This window comes from Phascolarctos cinereus, unplaced genomic scaffold, assembly GCF_003287225.1.
Source record: "Phascolarctos cinereus isolate Bilbo 61053 unplaced genomic scaffold, phaCin_HiC Scaffold_2;HRSCAF=192, whole genome shotgun sequence".
Classification (NCBI taxonomy): domain Eukaryota; kingdom Metazoa; phylum Chordata; class Mammalia; order Diprotodontia; family Phascolarctidae; genus Phascolarctos; species Phascolarctos cinereus.
Window position 1 is genome coordinate 31,864,471 of NW_027555625.1, and position 19,180 is coordinate 31,883,650.

The 19,180-nt window shown below is 37.9% G+C and overlaps 1 pseudogene; it reads right to left on the bottom strand.

The window, feature by feature from the left end:
• The window catches only part of LOC110196336 (ubiquitin-conjugating enzyme E2 E2 pseudogene), a 175,963-nt pseudogene that overhangs the window by 156,308 nt on the left and 475 nt on the right, over positions 1–19,180 (bottom strand).

Here is a 19,180-nt window from a genome sequence, read left to right on the forward strand (position 1 = left end):
TACCCAGTGCTTAGCACAGTGCCTAGCACACATTTTTAAAAAATGCTTACTGAATCAATTAATGAATGCCAAAACAATTACCAGAAAACTCAGAAAACAATTTAGATTACATTCATAAAAATACTTATTTAAATTGGATTTTGTCTTGTTTCAGTGAAACCACTTTGCTGCAGAAGCAAAGATGCACAGTAGAGAAAAGTGACTTTCTAAGAGAAATTGGCTCTTATTTGAACTTTCAGCTGGTAAGAAATCTTCAAACCACCAGTCTGTATATGATTTTCACCTCTACAAATCACAAGCATTATGGAAAGACAAAAAAATGGCTTTTCTTTAATCCTTTTTTTCCAGAAAAATCCAAATTAAACCTGGCATCCTTTAGACCTTGGGTTATGTCTTTCAATATCGTGCATGGTGCAGCTTTTCCTTTCTGATTTATGAAATGAAGGCTTAGTTCTCCCTTCAAGCTCCTCCATTATTACAAATCATCATCACTAGAGACTGCCTGCCTGTTATGTTTCTCTTAAGACAACTGGCCTTTTTGTTCACTTAAACTCATTGCTTTTTGGCAGATGTCCACCCAGAGATGAATTGTGACCTTGGAAAAGCCTGTTTCTAAAACTTAAAACCATCTTAAAAGCATTAGATTTTTTTTATAAAAGAAAAAACACACAAAGAAACAACACAACATAATAAAAAGGTTTGAAAATACAATCCAAAAGAAGAAACATCTATATGGTTTCCACATCATCTACCAAAAATGAATTTATTTCCTAAAGTTCTCATTTGTGAGGACTGTTTCATTTGATTTGCTTGCTTTTTATTTCAATAGGCATTTGTGATAGTATGAGGTCTGGGAAAAGAAAGGGGAAAAAAACCACCTTGTCTCTGTGGTTTCAATGACAACATCCCCTAAAGGACCTAGCAAAGTTCATCTCTACTGGCTTCATGATCATGGGCACAAGATGACCAACTTAGATGTTCCGGCCAGGTTCACACAGATACAAGTGAAGTCCAAAATTGTACATACAATTGCACAATGTATGCACATGCAAAGTATGCATACAATGTATGACATACACTGATTGTACAAAGATTGTTCAATTTATTACAGTTTTCCGCAGGATCAGGTGGTACAGATGTATTTAGATGACAGGGTCATACATTGAGAGTTGGAAAGAGACCTCCAACAGCCAAATAGTTCAACTCCCTTATTTTATGAAGGAAAAAAACCAATCCATAGGGGATTAAGTGACTTGCCCACAGTAACACATTATCAGTAGCACAGCTGGGATTCAAACCTGACTCCTCTAAACACAAAGTCAGCCCCCTTTATGCTGAACCAAAACCCTTCTCCTCCTTTCCAATCACTTCTTTACCTCTGGCTTGACTCATCCTCCATCTTTTCCTTCTTTCACCTTTCTCTTTTCCACCTTCTTCTTAAGTTCTCCCCACCAAAATTTCCCTTCTATTGTCCAATCTCTGCTTTACTTTGTGATTCTATGGTCTTCCAAATCACTTTCACAATGACTTCTCCATGTTTTTTTCAGCTCAAATCCTTCTACTTTTCCTTCTCCCAATTGACCTTTCTCAATGGAGAAATGGAAATGATGGAAAAAATATGTGGAATTTCCTATAAAGACAGGCTGTAGTCTTAGCTCTATCCATACTATTCCATGTGTTATTGACATGTTTAAAGAAGCAGATGAAGAAACTGTTTCAGTGTAGGCTCGTGACTCCAATAATCTACATATGCATGTAGCCACACATAAGAAAGTATTCTCCAATTGTAATGTTGGACAGTTCCTTGTTAAACTGCTTCAGGTTCCCATATGCTTTCCCTCATAGTTTCATTAGTTCCCTAAAGAACTCACAGACTCACAAGGCTCTAAGCAGAAAGTTGTATTTGTGTATTAATTGCCATAGATAGAACTCCCATGAAGTGCCCTAGAAAATTCTGATATATACAATTGAGATGAGAGAGAGAGAGAGAGAGAGAGAGAGAGAGAGAGAGAGAGAGATAAGAGAAGCCTTGGTTTGCATAATCACACTGATGCTTCTCTCCCAAATCCTCCTGTCTATGAAGTATCTCTTGCTTCTGATGACTTTTACCTCCCAACACTTTTAGAAAGCTACTGGAAACAGAAGATGCTCCACAGACAGCTGCCAAGTCTTGGGTTTCAAAGAAGCACCCCCCACTCTCTCTCTTTCTAGGTGTTGCTCAGCCTTCCACCACATTTTTCTGGAGCAGATTGGCTTAGTTATCCAAATTATCAGGAGATGGTCTTGGACAGGAAAAATAGTTTGCGATAAAAAAAGAACAGAAAGGATCAGAGAAGATAAAATAGATATTTGTATTACATTAAATTAAAAGGTTTTGTACAATTAAATCTAATAGAGCTAAGATTAAAAGGTAAATAATTAACTGGAGGGAAAAATCTTTATGAGTTTTTTTTTCCTAAGGTCTTATTTCCAAGATATGTAAGGGATTGACTCAAATTTCTAACAATAAGAGCCATTCTCCAATTAATAGTCTAAGGATATGAACAGGTAGTTGCCAAGGGAAGAAAACTAGATTATTTATAACGTATAAAAATGCTCCAAATCACTACTATTTAGAGTGATTCTGAGATTATACAATCTCACAATCATGAGATTGGCAAAGAAAATACAAAATTATAAGCCATAAATTTTGGAGGGACTGTGGGAAACCAGCTGTATTAATGCACTGTTGGTTAACATATGAATGAAATATAACCATTCTGGGAAGCAATTTGTTGTCAAACATGAAAGTTACTAACCACTGCCTGCCCTTTGACCACCTATGCTACTGCTAAGCCAAGACCCAAAAGGGATCAAAGAAATAGGAAAAGTTCTTATATGTACAAAAATATTTATAAAAGCTCTTTTATTATGATGAAAAAAAAACCCTAGGAATTAAAGAGATATTAATACATTGAAGAATGGCTAAATAAATCATGGCATATGAATATGAGGGAATACCATTGCACCATAAGAAATGGGAATACCACCAGAGCTGTACAGGAAAAGTGTATATATGATTGTTTAAAATAATTAAATGCTTAAGTGAAGTTAATCAGCTAAAGTCAGTGTTGGGCAGATTATTAAACACTTAGTTCGTGGCAAGGTTTCCCAAACTTTTGGGAGCTGTTATATTTGCATTTGCCTGGAGCTGAGAAAACTGTGTGTTGGATGAAGCACTAAGAGTCAATAGCTTAAATAGGCACTAGAATTCTGAAGAGTGGGCTGGTGATGATACCTCCTATCCACCTCCTGACAGAGAAGTGATAGATTTAAAGTACAGAATGAAACAGAGATATCTTTGTATACAACCAACGAGGGAATTTATTTTGCTAGACTATGTTTTACCTATAAAACTCTACTAGTATTCCCATTCACTTGTCAATGCTAGTAAAAATGCCTAGTGTGCTCTTTTCATTTTCTTTCTCATTCCATATTAAATCATTGAAACTATCTAAATCTCCTCCTATGAGATACTGTCACATCTATTTGTATTTTGCATGTACTGTTGATTTTTTAAAAACCTGGCTAATGCATGTAGCAAATCTGAAAATGACTATTATGTGACATTAGTAATTAACTCAGGTAGGAAAAGCAAAATAGAGAAGCCACATTTATTAACTAAATCAAAGTTTTCTGCTGTACTCTAAACATAAGTGAGTAAGTGATAATCTACAGAAGATTTCCAAAGAATCATTCAGTGCAGTGAGAATTTTTTTGATGATACGCCTATGTTCCCATTCCCAATTAGTACCTTAACATAAACGTAGAGAGGTTTTTATACCACATCGCTGTACAGGAAAAGGTAACAGTCTCCTTTATCTGCCTCCTTTATCTGCCACTTATGTTACCAGGAGAAAATAATCCAAGGGAGAGAGCCCCTAGCTACAGCTCTGGTGTCAAGGAGAAAGGAGCCCCCTGAGGCATGTGGTTTCTATTTAGTCTTTATCTATTCCCTAAATCAAAGACTTGTAAAGTGTGTGTGGCTACTGAGTCACTAATCACAACTAGTCACAATGGCTCATGCTTCTAAGAACTGGCATGGCTGGGAGGCCCTGTACTCTCAAATAAACCCAAACTAATATATGACAAGAAGGAACAGACAGGAAAATGCAATAAGCAGTTTTACTGAGGGGAGGTGTTTCCATAATTCAAGGACGGTCATAGAGGATGGTTCACATAGGGCAGTCTAGCAGGCTCCCAGATGGAGTTAGGCACCCATGGTGGGAACCCAGGGCAAGTTTTTAGGGTCTTTACCTGGGTTAAGCTCAATCAGGTGTTGGGGACAGAGGTCAGAGTAGTTCCAACTGCATGAGTTAAGTCTGACTCAAGCTGCATTTGGGGGCTAGTAGATGTTCAAACTCCCTTTGGCAGAAAAAGGAGGAAGAGAAAGGGGAGGGAAATAAGCAACTATGCTCCAAGCGCTTTTTTACAAGCTTCTCATTTGATCTTCACAAGAACCCTGCAAGATAGGTGCTATTCTAACCTCATTTTACACTTGAGGAAAGAGAGGCAAACAGAAGTTATGTCACTTAGCCAGAGTCACACACTTCAGTGTATGAGGCCAAACCCAAAGGGGATTTGGACCATCACTGCTGCTCTTATTCTAACAAGAAGGCTCAGGATTTTTAAGCTTCCAGAGAGGTTTTTTGTTTAATTAGAATTGAAATTTGAACTCAAATCATTTCATCCCAAATGAAGAAATCTTTCTACTGCTCCCTTAAGAAAGCCTTTTGCGACAATGAGCTGTCAAAAAAAAACCCTTTAAAAGTTTATTTCTCTATGAAGATGAGCTGAAGGTCTTTTTAGACTTTTAGACATTTACTTGTCAAAGTCAGGAACATAAGAGACAGAAATCTTTTCTACTCTGGGGTTTGGTGTTCTCTAACTTTTCTTTCATCAACTCATCCACATGAGAGAAGAAAAACTTTAGGTTAAAACAAAGTTATGACATCCAAACACCAAGCATATAGATGGAAATTCTATATTTCTACATATCATAGGTTTCTCTCAGAACATGAATTCTTGAACTTTTGTATGTTTTGTATTGTGAGACCCTCTGGCAATCTGATGAATATACCTCTTCTCAGAATGTTTTAAAATATACAAAGTAGCTTATATAAGACTGCAAATGAAACCCATTATATTGAAATACAATTATGATAATGCACTCAAAAGAAGTTCACTGACACCAGGTTAAGAATGTCTTCTTTAAGAATACATGGCAGAATGAAATTAGCCTAAGGCAGGAAGACTAGATCAGGATGCAAGGCCCTCTGATCAAATGGGGAGATCTTTCCTTGGTAAAGAAACCTTGTATGATAACCATACCTGGAAGAATCCTTTGAACCATGTCTGTTAGAGATTATGCATCTTGAAAAGGAGTGTCCCACATAGCAGGATTCTCCTAAATCTATGATCCTATAATCCTTAGCTATGACTCCAGGGTATTTCTATGTGTCCTACTTGGGGGATAATCTGGCCTCATATACTTAGTAGCTGAGTGACCCTGGGCAAGTCACTTAACCCTGGTTGCTTCAGTTTCCTCATTTGTAAAACGAATTGGAAAAGAAAATGGTATAAGAGTGAGATGGGCAATGAGCTTGGATTCAAGAGACCTCTATTCAAATCCCTCCTTATTTAATTGCTATGTGTGCATGAGTGACTTATTTAAGTATTGAGAGTCTCAGTTTTCTCATTTGTAAAATGGGACTGAACTCTCTAAAGGATTAGCAGTCAAAGGATATGAACAGTTTTCAAAAAGAACAAATGCAAATAATCAATAGCCATATGAAAATTCTCTAAGTTGGTAGCAACAAGATAAATGTAAATTTAAGCAGTTCTGGTTTCTCACTTTGTACCCGTTAAATGTTCAGAGATGATTAAATTATAAATAGTCAGTTTCAAAGGGCATATGGGAAAACAAACTCACTGATACGCTATTGGTGGAACTATGAATCACTTCAACCATTTTGGAAAGAAATTTGGAAGTACATGAGGAAATTATTGCCCTTTATCTCAGTGGATGGACAGTTTACTCTATGGAGGAAAACACTGAAAGAAAAATCTTACATATGCTAAGACATTCATATTTTCACATTCAGCAAAGAAAATGAGAACAAAGTAGATGCTCATTGAATGACAAAGGGCTAAACAAAATTTGGTATATTAAATGATGGAGTACTATTACACCATAAGAAAGAATATGAGAAATTCAAAGAAACATGAGGAGGTTGGTACATCTTAATGCAGCATGAAGACAGAAGAATTAGAAGATTACTATGCATGACACTACATGAAATCAAAATTGTGTTTAAACTCGTGGAACATCCTTGGTTTCAAAGGACAAATGTTGATACTCTTCTTTCTTCTTGTCCAAATCTCATGTTCTTTTCAAAGCCCTCATATATATCAATCTCTCTGAGACATTTGAAACTATTGACTACCCTCTTTTGGATATGCTTTCCATTCTGTTTTGGATTTTTTGAATGTGTATGACATTCTCTCTGTTGGTGCTTTTCCTACCTGTCTGACTGATTCTTCCCTTGCTCCTATGGCCTTATCACCTACATAAAGCTCCCCAACTATTACCTAAAGTTCAGCCCATTCCTCTCTCTCTCTCTCTCTCTCTCTCTCTCTCTCTCTCTCTCTCTCTCTCTCTCTCTCTCTCCACTCTCTTGATATCAGCTAGGTTTAACTAGCATCTCTATAGAGATGATTCACAAATTACATAGGTATGCATTTATATAGCCATGTATACACACATGCCCCATCACACATGCATGCATGTGTGGTGGGGCATGTGTAGTTATACATATGTGAGTGTATATGTGCGTAAAAATCAGACGTAGAGTGTCTCCTGAATTTTAGTTTTACATCACCAATTGCTTCTTAGGCATTTCAAATTGGATGTCCTGAAGATATCTTGATCTCAATATGTCCAGGAAGGAACTGATTATCTTCCCTTCACCATATACCTTTCTTCCAAATTTCCATGTTCCCATCAAAAGCACCACCATCCTTCTAACCTTTTAGGTTTGTACCTGTGACAATATCCTCAACTCCTCAATCACTAGCGCCTCAAATGTCCAATCAGTTGCAAAATCTTGGTATTTCTTTCTTCCCAACACCTCTCACAACAGCCCTCTTTGCTCATATATCTACCACCTTATTTCAGGCACTTATCATGTCTCACCTATTTGCACCAGCCTCCTAATTACTCTCCCTTTTCATTTTTCCAGTCCCTTATCATTCCAGTTCATCCTACACACTTTGGCCAAAGGCATTTTTCCTAAGCACAGATTTGACCAAGGAACTCCCATATTCAATCAACTACAGTTGCTTCCTGCTGCATTAAGGTTAAAATATCAACTCTTCTGTTTAGTTTTTAAAGTTTTTACAACCTGGCCCTGACATATTTCTCCATATTACTCCCTCTTTCATACTCTGTGATCTGGCCTAGCTGGACTCCTGACTGTGCCTCCTAGGACACCCTCTCTCCCATTTTCATGGCTAGACATTGGCCATTACAGATTATTTAAATGCACTACTTCTTTACTTCTGCCTGAAAAAGTCCCTCATTCTCAGTGGGAGGGAGGTTATGGAGGAAGGGAGAGAATTTGGAACTCAAAGTTTTAAAAGAGAATGTTAAAATTGTTTTTACATGTAACTAGAGAAAAATAAAATACTAAAGAAAAAAAAGAAAGTTAAAACAAAAGAGTCCCTCACATCCTTTAAAATGAAACTCAAACACCATCTTCTACATTAATCCTTTTCTGTTCTTTCCCTCCCCAGCACCTAGTACCCTTCCTCCCAAGCTGCTTTCCATTTAACTCTTTTGTATTTAATTTAGTCACTTTATACTTACACTGCATATATGTCTTTTGTCCCACTCACCCATCCCCACAATAGAATGTAAGCTCCTTTTGAGTGGATATTGCTTCATTCTTTGTGTCACCAGCACATAGCATGAAGTCTTGCACTTAATAAATGCATGATTTCTGATTGATTTGCAGAGTAGGAGACTGTGTATTATGAGAATTTTATGAACTGTCAGACATGCTTCATGAGTGGGTAGGCTTCGCTTAACAAACTTTTGTTGTTAGAAGGAAAAGATCTAGTGGGCAAGGAGATGGCTGGTATATTCAGCAGTAACTAAGGCATAAAAAAGAAATGGCATGACCAAAATGTTCTTTCTTTCTTTCTCTTTCTTTCTTTCTTTCTTTCTTTCTTTCTTTCTTTCTTTCTTTCTTTCTCTTTCTTTCTTTCTTTTTTCTTTTCCTTCCTTCCTTCCTTCCTTCCTTCCTTCCTTCCTTCCTTTCTTCTTTCTTTCTTTCTTTCTTTCTTTCTTTCTTTCTTTCTTTTTTCTTCCTTCCTTCCTTCCTTCCTTCCTTCCTTCCTTCCTTCCTTTCTTTCTTCTTTCTTCTTTCTTTCTTTCTTTCTTTCTTTCTTTCTTTCTTTCTTTCTTTCTTTCTTTCTTCCTTTCTTTCTTTCTTTCTTTCTTTCCACTATCTCTCCTTTCATCCTTTCCTTCTGATCAGAGTTTGTGGCATCCCAATGTGTAATCAGTTCAATAATGCTGATATGCACATTAACAATGCATTTGGAATTTACAACATTATTTCCTGAGGGCACTGAGAGAACAAATGACTTGCCCTTGGCACTCACAGTATGTGTCTGTCAGAGGGATCATTTGAACCAAGGACCTCCAGACTGCAGCCCAGCACTGTTGTTAGTAAGCCATGTTATTCCACTGAACAAACAAATACGTCTTAACCTAAAATAACGTTGGAATGATTTTAGAAGAATCTGCTTCACACAGGGAGGTAAATCTCTTTATAAACCTTAAGGTGCTATTTTAATGTGAGTTAGTTTTACTAGCTCAAATAAAGCTTTAATGTTGTTTTTACTTTTCCTGGCAACAATTTGAGAAAACTGAAGAAAGCCCCACAGCTGGACCTTGCAAGTGACAGAAACATTGACAAGACCCTAATGCCCACACGTCACTGCCAAATACTACGGATTCTGCCATGAGATGTATATTAGTCATTTGTGCCAGCTTCTTAGCAGCCACCAATTAAAATGCAAATTCCGAACACAACTGGGTTAATGGAATGATGGCTCCCATTGCCATGCAATATGCCTGGCATTGCCCCCATCTCCATCAGTCAGGCAGCTATAATTTACACGTTAAAGAACCACTGGAAATCATCTCCTCCAAGAAATGCCCCCATTTCTGTGATGGGGCAGTTCATTGTTTGGCCTATCCATGGCATTATGTCATTCTTTCCCTGATAGTCAGAATTTTAAAATATGACAATATTGTAAATGAGTTGAAATAAATGCCAATAATGCAGGAGTTGGAGGAGGTAAAGGAAAAACATCATTTCTTTCACCTGTTTCTTTTTTGTTCATTCCAAAAAAAACACACAGATTAGGCCTTTACGTTGTGTTTGTGGCTGATGTCACTGTCCACATTCAGGACCCAAACAAAGCTTGTCACCACAGCTCACTGAAGACAATGAGAAGTATCTTTCTCAGCGATAGCAGCTGTTTCAGGCAGAAGAAGAGGGCCAAGGGCATTCCGAAATATGGCTTCCTATGAATCAATGCTTGTGAATGATATGATTCTGAGAAAGAAACCAAGATGCAGAAGTAGGTACTGCCAAAAACTGCTATACAGATTCTTATACCTGGTAAGAGCTATGTGTGGAAGCATAGCAAAAATGTCCTTTTTAGCCAAACTGTAAATATTAAAATACATTTTTTTTTCTTTAAAGACCTTTCCAGACTAAGGGGGAAAAGTCTCTTGGAAGAATGGCTGATAGGTAAAAGGCAAAGAGGTCTTCCTTAGGAAATTGAACTATGGGTAATATCCAACTTGTAATCAAAAAGTAACTAGTCTTGCTCACATCATTGCTTCCTCACACATTTGAAATCATTGTGGCCCACTCATTTCCAGTGACAACAAATAGTTATATCTATCCCAGGGAGGAGTCCCATGGATTCCTTGAAAAGAATGATAGAGCAAGAATGGGACCATGACTTTGTTACTCAAGTATTTGGGAATGCCAGTCCCAAGCTTCAGCTTTATTTATTGTGATATTTTCCTTGTTCAAATTTTCTGTGAGTGTTCTCTGAAACCATACTGGAGCGTAGAGTCATATTGGAGGCCATGGAAGAACTATTCCAGTTTGCACATGTTTTTTCTGACCTAGAAATGCTGGGATATTAGAACAGTGATGAGTTAAATAAAATTGTTTGGGGCAGATGTATGCCTACAATACAGAGTATGATATTAATATTATATTTCCAATGCATAGGCCAGTCACTGTGCAAGACATTGAACATACAAAGACAAAATGAAACAACGCTTGCTCTTAGGCAGCTTAAGTTACAATGTTAACATGCATAAACAAACATAAAAATAAAATTCAATTTTCCGCAGAGTAAAGCAAAGATCTCATGTGAATAGTAGTTTGTTCATAGAAAAATGATGCTACTAGGTCTTAGTAATAATAGTCTGTTAATAGAAAAATAAAAGAATAAAAATTCCAGAGTTCGTCAATAAACATTTAAGTGCCTACTGTGTGCTAAGAACTGCACTAAGTGCTAGGGATACAAAAAGAGGCAAAAGTCCCTGCCCTCAATGATCTTGCAGTCTAAGGGAAGGGCTGTAAAGGAAGGTACAAAGAAAGGGAAATAAAAAGTAGGGTGGGGATACTAAAGGGATGCAGCTGTGGAACACGGAGTGGTGGTCAGAGAAGGTAGTTTCAACCCAGGCAGCCAACTGAGAATCCCAGGGACACAGTAGGACAGCAGTTTTTCACACCTATAAGGGCAGTAAAATTAATGCTGATTTGATTATAAAATCCTAAGAAAGAGGTAGAAAGGGTAGTAAGGCTCTTCATGTATCAGCAGGATAGGGATCCACTCCCTTGTCTTTTTTATTTATTATTTCTTTATTTTTTTAAAATTATTTAGTATTTTATTTGTCCTCAATTACATGTAAAAACAATTTTTAACATCTGTTTTTAAAACTTTGAGTTCCAGGACAGCTAGGTGACACAGTGGATAGAGCTCCAGCCTTGGAATCAGGAGATCCTGAGTTCAAATCTGGCCTCACAGACACTTGACACTTACTAGCTGTGTGACCCTGGGCAAGTCACTTAAACCCCAATTGCCTCACCAAAAAGCAAAAAACAGAAAACAAACAAACAAACAAAAACCTTTAAGTTCCAAATTCTCTCCCTTCCTCCCCTCCTTACCCTCTTCATTGAGAAGGCAAGCAATTCAATATAGGTTATACATACGTAATCATGCAAAACACATTTGCATATTAATCATGTTGCGAAAGAAAATATAGACCCCTCAAAAAAAAACCCTCAAGAAAAATAAAGTTAAAAAAAAGTCTTCAGTCTTTATTCAGACACCATCAGTTGTCTCTCCGCAGATGGATAGCATTTTTCATCATAACTCCTTCAAAGTTGTCTCGGATCATTGTATTGCTGAGAATAGTTAAGTCATTCACAGCTGATCATCTTACAATATTGCTGTTACTTTGTACATTTCACTTTGCATCAGCTCATATAAGTCTTTCCAGGTTTTTTCTGAGAATCATGTCTTACAGCACAATAGTATTCCATCACAATCACATAACACAATTTGTTCAGCTATTCCCCAATTGATGGGCAACCTCCAAATTTCCAACTCCCTGACACCAGAAAAGAGCTGCTATAAATATTTCAATATGCATGGGTCTTTTTTTCCTTTTTTATCTCTTTTTAGATCTAGACCTAGTAGAGGCAATGCTAGGTAAAAAGATATGCATGACACTCCCTTGTCTTGTCAGACGGGCAAGACAGAGGATGACAGAATCCTAAATCTAGGCAGGTAACAGATGAACAAGGTTTGTTTGGGATTCTCACCTCCAGTCTGATTAGTTCTGCACCAGAATGCAATCCAATATTGACTAGATTATCTGCCCCAGGGTGGTAGTTGGGGGGGAAGGGGAGAGTCAGGAGGATCTTTGATCCTTAACTAGTGGCAGGTCTGGAGGGAAAAGCATGCTCTGTCCCTGGCCCTGACTTATGGCTAAGACAGGAACCGGTGGAAACCTGGAGGCAGGTTGGTTATACGAAAGTCTTAGATTGAAAGATCAGGGACCAGGTAGTACTGTGATGAGAAAGAATATCAATTCACTACCACTCCCTTGGAAAATTATAGCTGGTACCCTATGTTCAAAGGGAAAATTGTAGACCTAGGGCTGAAAGGGACCCAAGACATTTTCTAGTTCAACCTCCTAATTTTATAGATGAGAAACTGAGAGACAAGTAGTAAATTGCTTTGTAACTATGATGCATTGCTTTGTACCTATATACATTTGGGTGCAGTTAGGAGCATGAGAGAAGCACAGTTTGTCTGTTTGTTTGGTTTTTGCTTTTATGTTTTGTTTTTATTTTACAGATGAGGAAGCTGAGCCTCAGAGAGGCTCCCATGATCATATAACTAATATGAAGCAATAATGGATTCAAAATCTAGTTCTTATTTCCAATTAGTTTAAATAGCAGTGGAGGGGGATGGCATTCACATATGTTTTATTATGGATGGAGAGGTTGGAACACATTTGAGTGGTACATAGAATGAAGAATCAAAAGGATTGTGGGGGGCTGGAATGGAGGGGAAAAAAAGGGAGGGATCAAAATTGAGAACACTATTATTTGGGTGTATAGTTAGATTAGGCAAGCAGATGTCTGGCTTTACCTACTGTCCTTCCTCCTTCAACACAAACACACACATATACATATATACACATACGTATGTACATATGTGTACATATGTGTGTATATACCATATATGTGCATGCCTATACACACATGTATACATATATACCTACATATGCAATAAATACATGCATACATGAACTTGACCAAAATCACTCAGGCAGTAGAGGCTAGAGTTGGGCTCCAATCCCAGGTCTCTGGATTTCAGATCTAGAGTTCTTTACACTAAGCTCTACCGGTCCAGAAACCAGATAGAAAAGACTCTGGTTCTTTCCTACAGAGCAGACTATGTGACTATCAAGCAGTCACTAACCAGAGGTGCAGAATTAGGTCAATTAATAGAACTCTCAATTTTCTCATTCTCATAAAAAATTGGAGGTTGGACCATACAATCTCAAATATCTCTCCTAGTTCCATTTCTTAGGATCCTATGTTCAATGATTCTGCAGCATATATCTCTAGACAAAAATAAGAGCTCAACCCTTGTCTGAGAAATTTTGTTCTCATGCAACTTCTGAGGTTTTGTTTTTATGCACAAAGGAGTGAACCTATGTGAACCTCAGTCTTCTCATCTATTAAATGGGAATAATAATGCAGCTCATGGGGTAATGGAAAAACACAGGGCTTGACATGTAAGTTCTTGAATTGGCTCTGAAAGAAGCTGGCTGTGTGACCTCAGAGAAGTCATTCCCCTTTCTCAGCCACATTTGTAGCATTATAATGTCTACAAAGTGCCTTACAAATATTAACATATTTTATCCTCACAACAACCTTGTTGTTTTTTAGTTGTTTTACTCATGTACAACTTTCCATGACCACATTCAGGGTTTTCTTGGCAAAGATACTGGAGTGGTTTGCCATTTCCTTCTCCAGGATATTTTTCAGATGAGGAAACTGAGGCAAACAGGGTCAAATGACTTGCCCAGGGTCACAAAGCTAATGTTTCTGAGGCCAGATGTGAACTCCAGAAGATGAGTCTTCCTGACTCCAGGCCCAACATTCTGTTAACTGCACCACCTGTGACAACCCTGTTAAGTAAGAGCTATTATCATCATGTTATAGATGAGGAAACTAGGACAGACGTGAAATGATTTCCCCAAGGTAACACAGCTAGTAGGTATCTGAGGACAGTTTTGACTTGAGGTCTTCTTGATTCCAGGCGTAGCACAGTATTCACTGTAACATTTAGATACTTCCATTTATTTTGAAAGTAATAAATATTTGTTCTTTCATTATCTCATAGTAGTCAGGAGGATCAAATAAGATACTTGAAGTAAATTGCTTTTTAATTGTAAAGTGCTATATACATTTAAGTACAGTTGGAAATGTTAGAGAAACACAATTATTCCTCTGCTCTACAATGTATTTTGGTTCCCTGCTGCTTGCCAGATCAAGGCTAAATTCTTCTGTCTGACATTCAAAAATCCTCCAAAATCTGGTTTTGCCCTACTTGTCCAACTGTTATCCCACTAATACTGAACACCAGCCTTCTATTCTTCTCCATCTCTTTCTGTCTCTGTCTCTCTGTATCTGTCTCTCGATATCTCTCTCTGTGTCTCTGTCTGTTTTCTCTCTCTCTCTCTCTCTCTTTCTCTCTCTCTCTCACACACACACACACACACACACATATGGATGCACACACAATCACATCTTCAGTACTTATTTTGCTCATGGTAAAGCAGAACTCTTACTTCCTTGCACATGAGAATCTCTGCAGTATTTAATGATAATTAGCTACCATAACCCTTATGGATATTCTCTCCTCTTTTGCTCATGCTTCAAAAGTCTTCTCCTTTCCTTTCTTCTTATCCTAGTTCTATTCATCCTTTAAGACCTGATTGAAGTCTTGCCTCCACCATGAAGCTTTCTCAGCCCATATTATTCTTCCTTTCTTTGCTAATTTGTGGTATTTCATAGAACCATGATATCTCAAGATTTGAAGAAAGCTCAGACCCCAACTAGTACATGGCTAAGAATCCCTTCTACAACATGCCTAATAAAAGACCCTTTCCAGGAAGACTCATAGAGAAGGGGACCCCTCTCTTTCTTGAAATAGACCCTTTTACTTTGCAATAGCTCTAATCATTCAAAAATATTTAATTGATATCAAGCTATAATTTGCCTCTTTGCAATGCCAGACATAATTCTTAGTTATGTCTGCTAGAGGAAAAACAAAGCAAATCTAATCCCTTTCTCACATGATATTTCTTCAGACATTTGAAGACAGCTTTTGCCCTACCCCATCACCTTGAGTCTTTTCTTCCATGATTTACATCCCCAGTTCCACCAATGAACACTCACATGATATGGGCTCAAGACCCTTCACCCAGATTTATAATATGCCCCATACAAATAAGAAGGTGTTTCTATATTCTCTTGAACCATTCTCTCATTTCTGTGTGTGTGTGTGTTTTCTTCACAACTAGATTGAGCTCTTTGACCTCATTTGCCACACCTTGCATGTAACAATACATCCCCCACATTGCCTAACATAAATCCATGGCAGGTACTTAATCCTAGTACGTTAACTGAATCACTCAACAAAACCCTTCTCCTTTTCTTTAAACCCCAGTTCTACTGGAGAACGTCACTTTCACTGAACAGTGCAATTCACATCAGAAAAAAATCCATACTTTCTGCATATTCACCAGCTAATTAGAATGCCTCCTCACTCCAACCAGCAGGACATAAATGTCATATTCTTATATTTAATATCCCTATTTATTTGCTATGTGTGTGTCTACATAATTTTACTAATAAATTTGATATATCTCGAAGTGCAAAGTGTAACTATTTCTAATTAGTTTGATCAAAGATCACATATTCATTGCTGAGTAATGGAAATTATGCTAATAAAAATTCTATTGCTCCTGACAGTGGGAAAAATGGCTGTACTTTCATTCAGCCCTCCCTGTCTTCGGGAGAAACATTTCCGTAGGATGTATTTATAAGGGCACATAAATGCATATATAGTCACAGTTTATAATGTTCTTAAAGTCTCTTTGGTGGCTGAGGTCTGACAGCATGTTCATGCCATAGACCCTTATCTTTAATTCTCCTGCATTGCTTCCTAAGCTCATCCATTGAGAGTTTAACCCTTGCATTATCTTGAGAGCAGATGGACCCACACAGCTGCATCCTGAAAGAAATCAGACTGGTCCCAACAGAAATCAGGTGACGAGAAGTTAAGTCCATCTTTGATTTTCTAGAGACAATGTCTGAATTTTCAAAGGATGTTTTGGTGTCTGTTAAGTTAAATGGAGTGACGGAAAATGCCACGGGATACCTGCTAGAATTGTCTACATTTAGGGAAAGCCACAGGGTATAATTTTAAAAAGTAGTCAAACAGGCAGAATCATCAGTGTTCATGTCAACTCGTGGGAGTTGAAAGTAATTAAAAGAGCATTGGAACTAGAGGCTTAGAATTTTAGAGCTAGAGGGGACATTATAAAACAACTCATCTAAGTCACTTATTTTAGTGATAAAATAATCCAAGTCACTTATTTTAGTGAGTCCTACAGCAGTTAAGATTTGCCCAAGGTCACACAGAATGGGAGTTCCAAAAAATAAGGTTTTACTCTTCTCTGTGACATATACTAACTATGTGACCTAAGGAAAGTTTACTTACCTCTGTAGTCCCTAGCTTTACTCAGGGAAATAGAGAAATTGGAATAATACTGACAGTGTGGTATAGAGGAAAGACCCTTAAATTTGAAGTCTGAAGACCTGAGTGTGAATCCTATCTTTATTACTTATCATTTGTGTAACCTTGGCCAATTCACTTAACCAGCATGAGCCTCAGTTTCTTACAGTTAAAATGAAGGGATTGGACTGGATAACCAATAAGGTTATTTTAAGGCCTAAAATCTACAAGTACAGGGGAAAAAGAACTAAATGAAAATGAGTCCTGGAAATCAGAAAGGACTCAGGAGGGAGTCAGCAAGATGGACAGCTACACGATCAGGCTAGTATGACATCTGCTTCTGCCCCTGCTGTGATTGAGCCAGAATTTATTCTTTTTAGTTGGGAGTGGGTTGTAGGAATGTGCGAGTGGCCCCATTGCCCAATGGAACTCTGCAGTGTGTGAAGGCCCCTTTGTCAGTTATGACCTTGCTACTTGGTGGGGGGAGGGGAGAGTTCATCCTCACATAGCTGATATTTATATAGTACTTTAAGATATGCAAAGGTCTTTGCATGCATCATCTCATATGGTCCTCATCATCTCAACCCCATAGGTAATATGAATATCATCACAGAAATGGTAAATAACTGAAGCAGAAATCATAGAATCTAATAATCTGAGCGTAAGAAGGAACCTCAGGGGGCAGCTAGTGCAATCTGTATCTGAGCAGAATTTCCTCCACTCTAACTGGCGGTCTTTTAGCTTTTGTTGTAAGACCCAGAGTTAACAGGTCTCACACTACCATGTAGAGACAACTCACCTTATTTTTGGATAGATTTGATTATTAGGAACTTAGTTTACCACTGCTATCAAACCCAGATTTGTATTTTCACAACTTTTATCCACTATTCCTCATTCTGCCCTCAAGCAGACCAAATCTATTCCATTTGTCATAAGTTATTCTTTCAGATGGATTTGAAAGATCTATCATATTACCTCTGATTTTTTTCTCCATGCTACACATCTCCAGTGTCTTCAAAACTTCTTCATATGATTGAACACAAGGCCTTTCCCTCTCCTCTTCCCTCTGTCCTTGCTCTCTATCCCTTACACAATGATTCCTTTTTAATCTATCTAATCCAATTTTCATTTAATATTGTGCATTTTAATTATGTTTGTGTTTTATCCTTTCACTAGGCTTTAAGAACTTCAAAGATGCTTACCAATAAAATTGATGCAATCTAGATTAGAACAGTACCATAAATATGGTAGGTATTTAATAAAGATTGCTTGTAAAGAAAAAAGGGGAAAATAGTGTCCATAAACTGGTGAATTGCTAAACAAATGTTTCATTCAGAACTGTACACTGAACTTTAGGTATGGCCTGAGGACCACCAAATACAATGGAATGATCACTTCCCTAGTGTTAGACACTAACATATTTGAATACAGGCCTCCCTAGACTTTGCATGCATCACTGTTTCTATGAAATGCACCTCATGGTTGGTACTCTTCTATTATCTATTAACCTCACACCAATTTTATGAATTTGGAAACTGGTGCCAATAGAGGTCAAGTAACTCTCTCAAAGTTAAACAGTTAATAAGCTCAAGCTGAGACTTCAATCAATGTCTCTTGACACCAAATCAATTTTTTTTCCAGTATTCTATAGAAGCTGCATCTTTTGCTTCAATTTTCTCTGGAGGCAGAAATCAGAAAAAGAATTCAATCCAAGACAATGACTGGTCTCATGACACTCTACAAGACACCTTTCTTCAAGGTGGCACAGAGCTATTAATCAACAAACTAAGCCAAGCAGACTTCTACGTGCCATGTGGCTGGAGGGCATTCGGTGGGTCCATCGAAAATCAGGAAATGGAGAAGTGGATTTGAGCCAAAGGAGTAGGACAAGATTTCATAGACAAGAGCAGACACTGGCTGTAACACAGCTCCTGATTCTTTACAGGTTTTTTTAATACATTACATGAGACTTTCAATGTCACATGTTCCCCAGTAGAAAGTCAAAGCCAGAATTCTTAGTCAGTTGACATCTTGTCTTTCTGAGTTCTTTCTAATAACTTATATATTATCACCTGCCCTTGTCTCCTGATTTCCTTATGCCATCTTTCCCAGTTCTTCTGTGCCAGTGGAGGCTATAGCAAGGTACAGTTAGAAGAACAGTGACCCTAGAGTCAAATCCTCTCTCCTACCTTACTACCTATGTAACCTTGGGCAAGCTACTTAAACTCTTTGAGCCTCAGTCTCAACATCTACAAAATGAAACGATTAGACTAGATGGTATCTCTGCATCCTCTAATCTTCTTCTCTCAGTAACCTGTTCAGATTGGGTTTCTGCTCATATCTATTCTTTTGGATTTGCCATTTCCAAATTCTCCCCCACTTCCACAGCTTGACAACACTGTTGTCATGCAAAATAGCTTTCCATAGCAACTCCTCTAAAGCCCTAGCACAGCTGCTGTTGCCAGCTGTTAACCCACGCTTCAGCTGGTCTCCAGCAAGTTGGGACTTGAAGGGCGGCTAGGATCAGAGCAACTGAACTTTAAATTGTACTGTGTGAGTCCAGCCTTCTGCATAACCCTAGAGAAATGAGGTTCACAAACTTTAAGAGACATAATAGCCCCAACCAATCTATATTGCCATGCTCCAATGACTCTGGGTGAAAGTCATAAGGATGGGTGACAGTATGACTAAGAGTGGCTTTGTAAAATGAGACAGC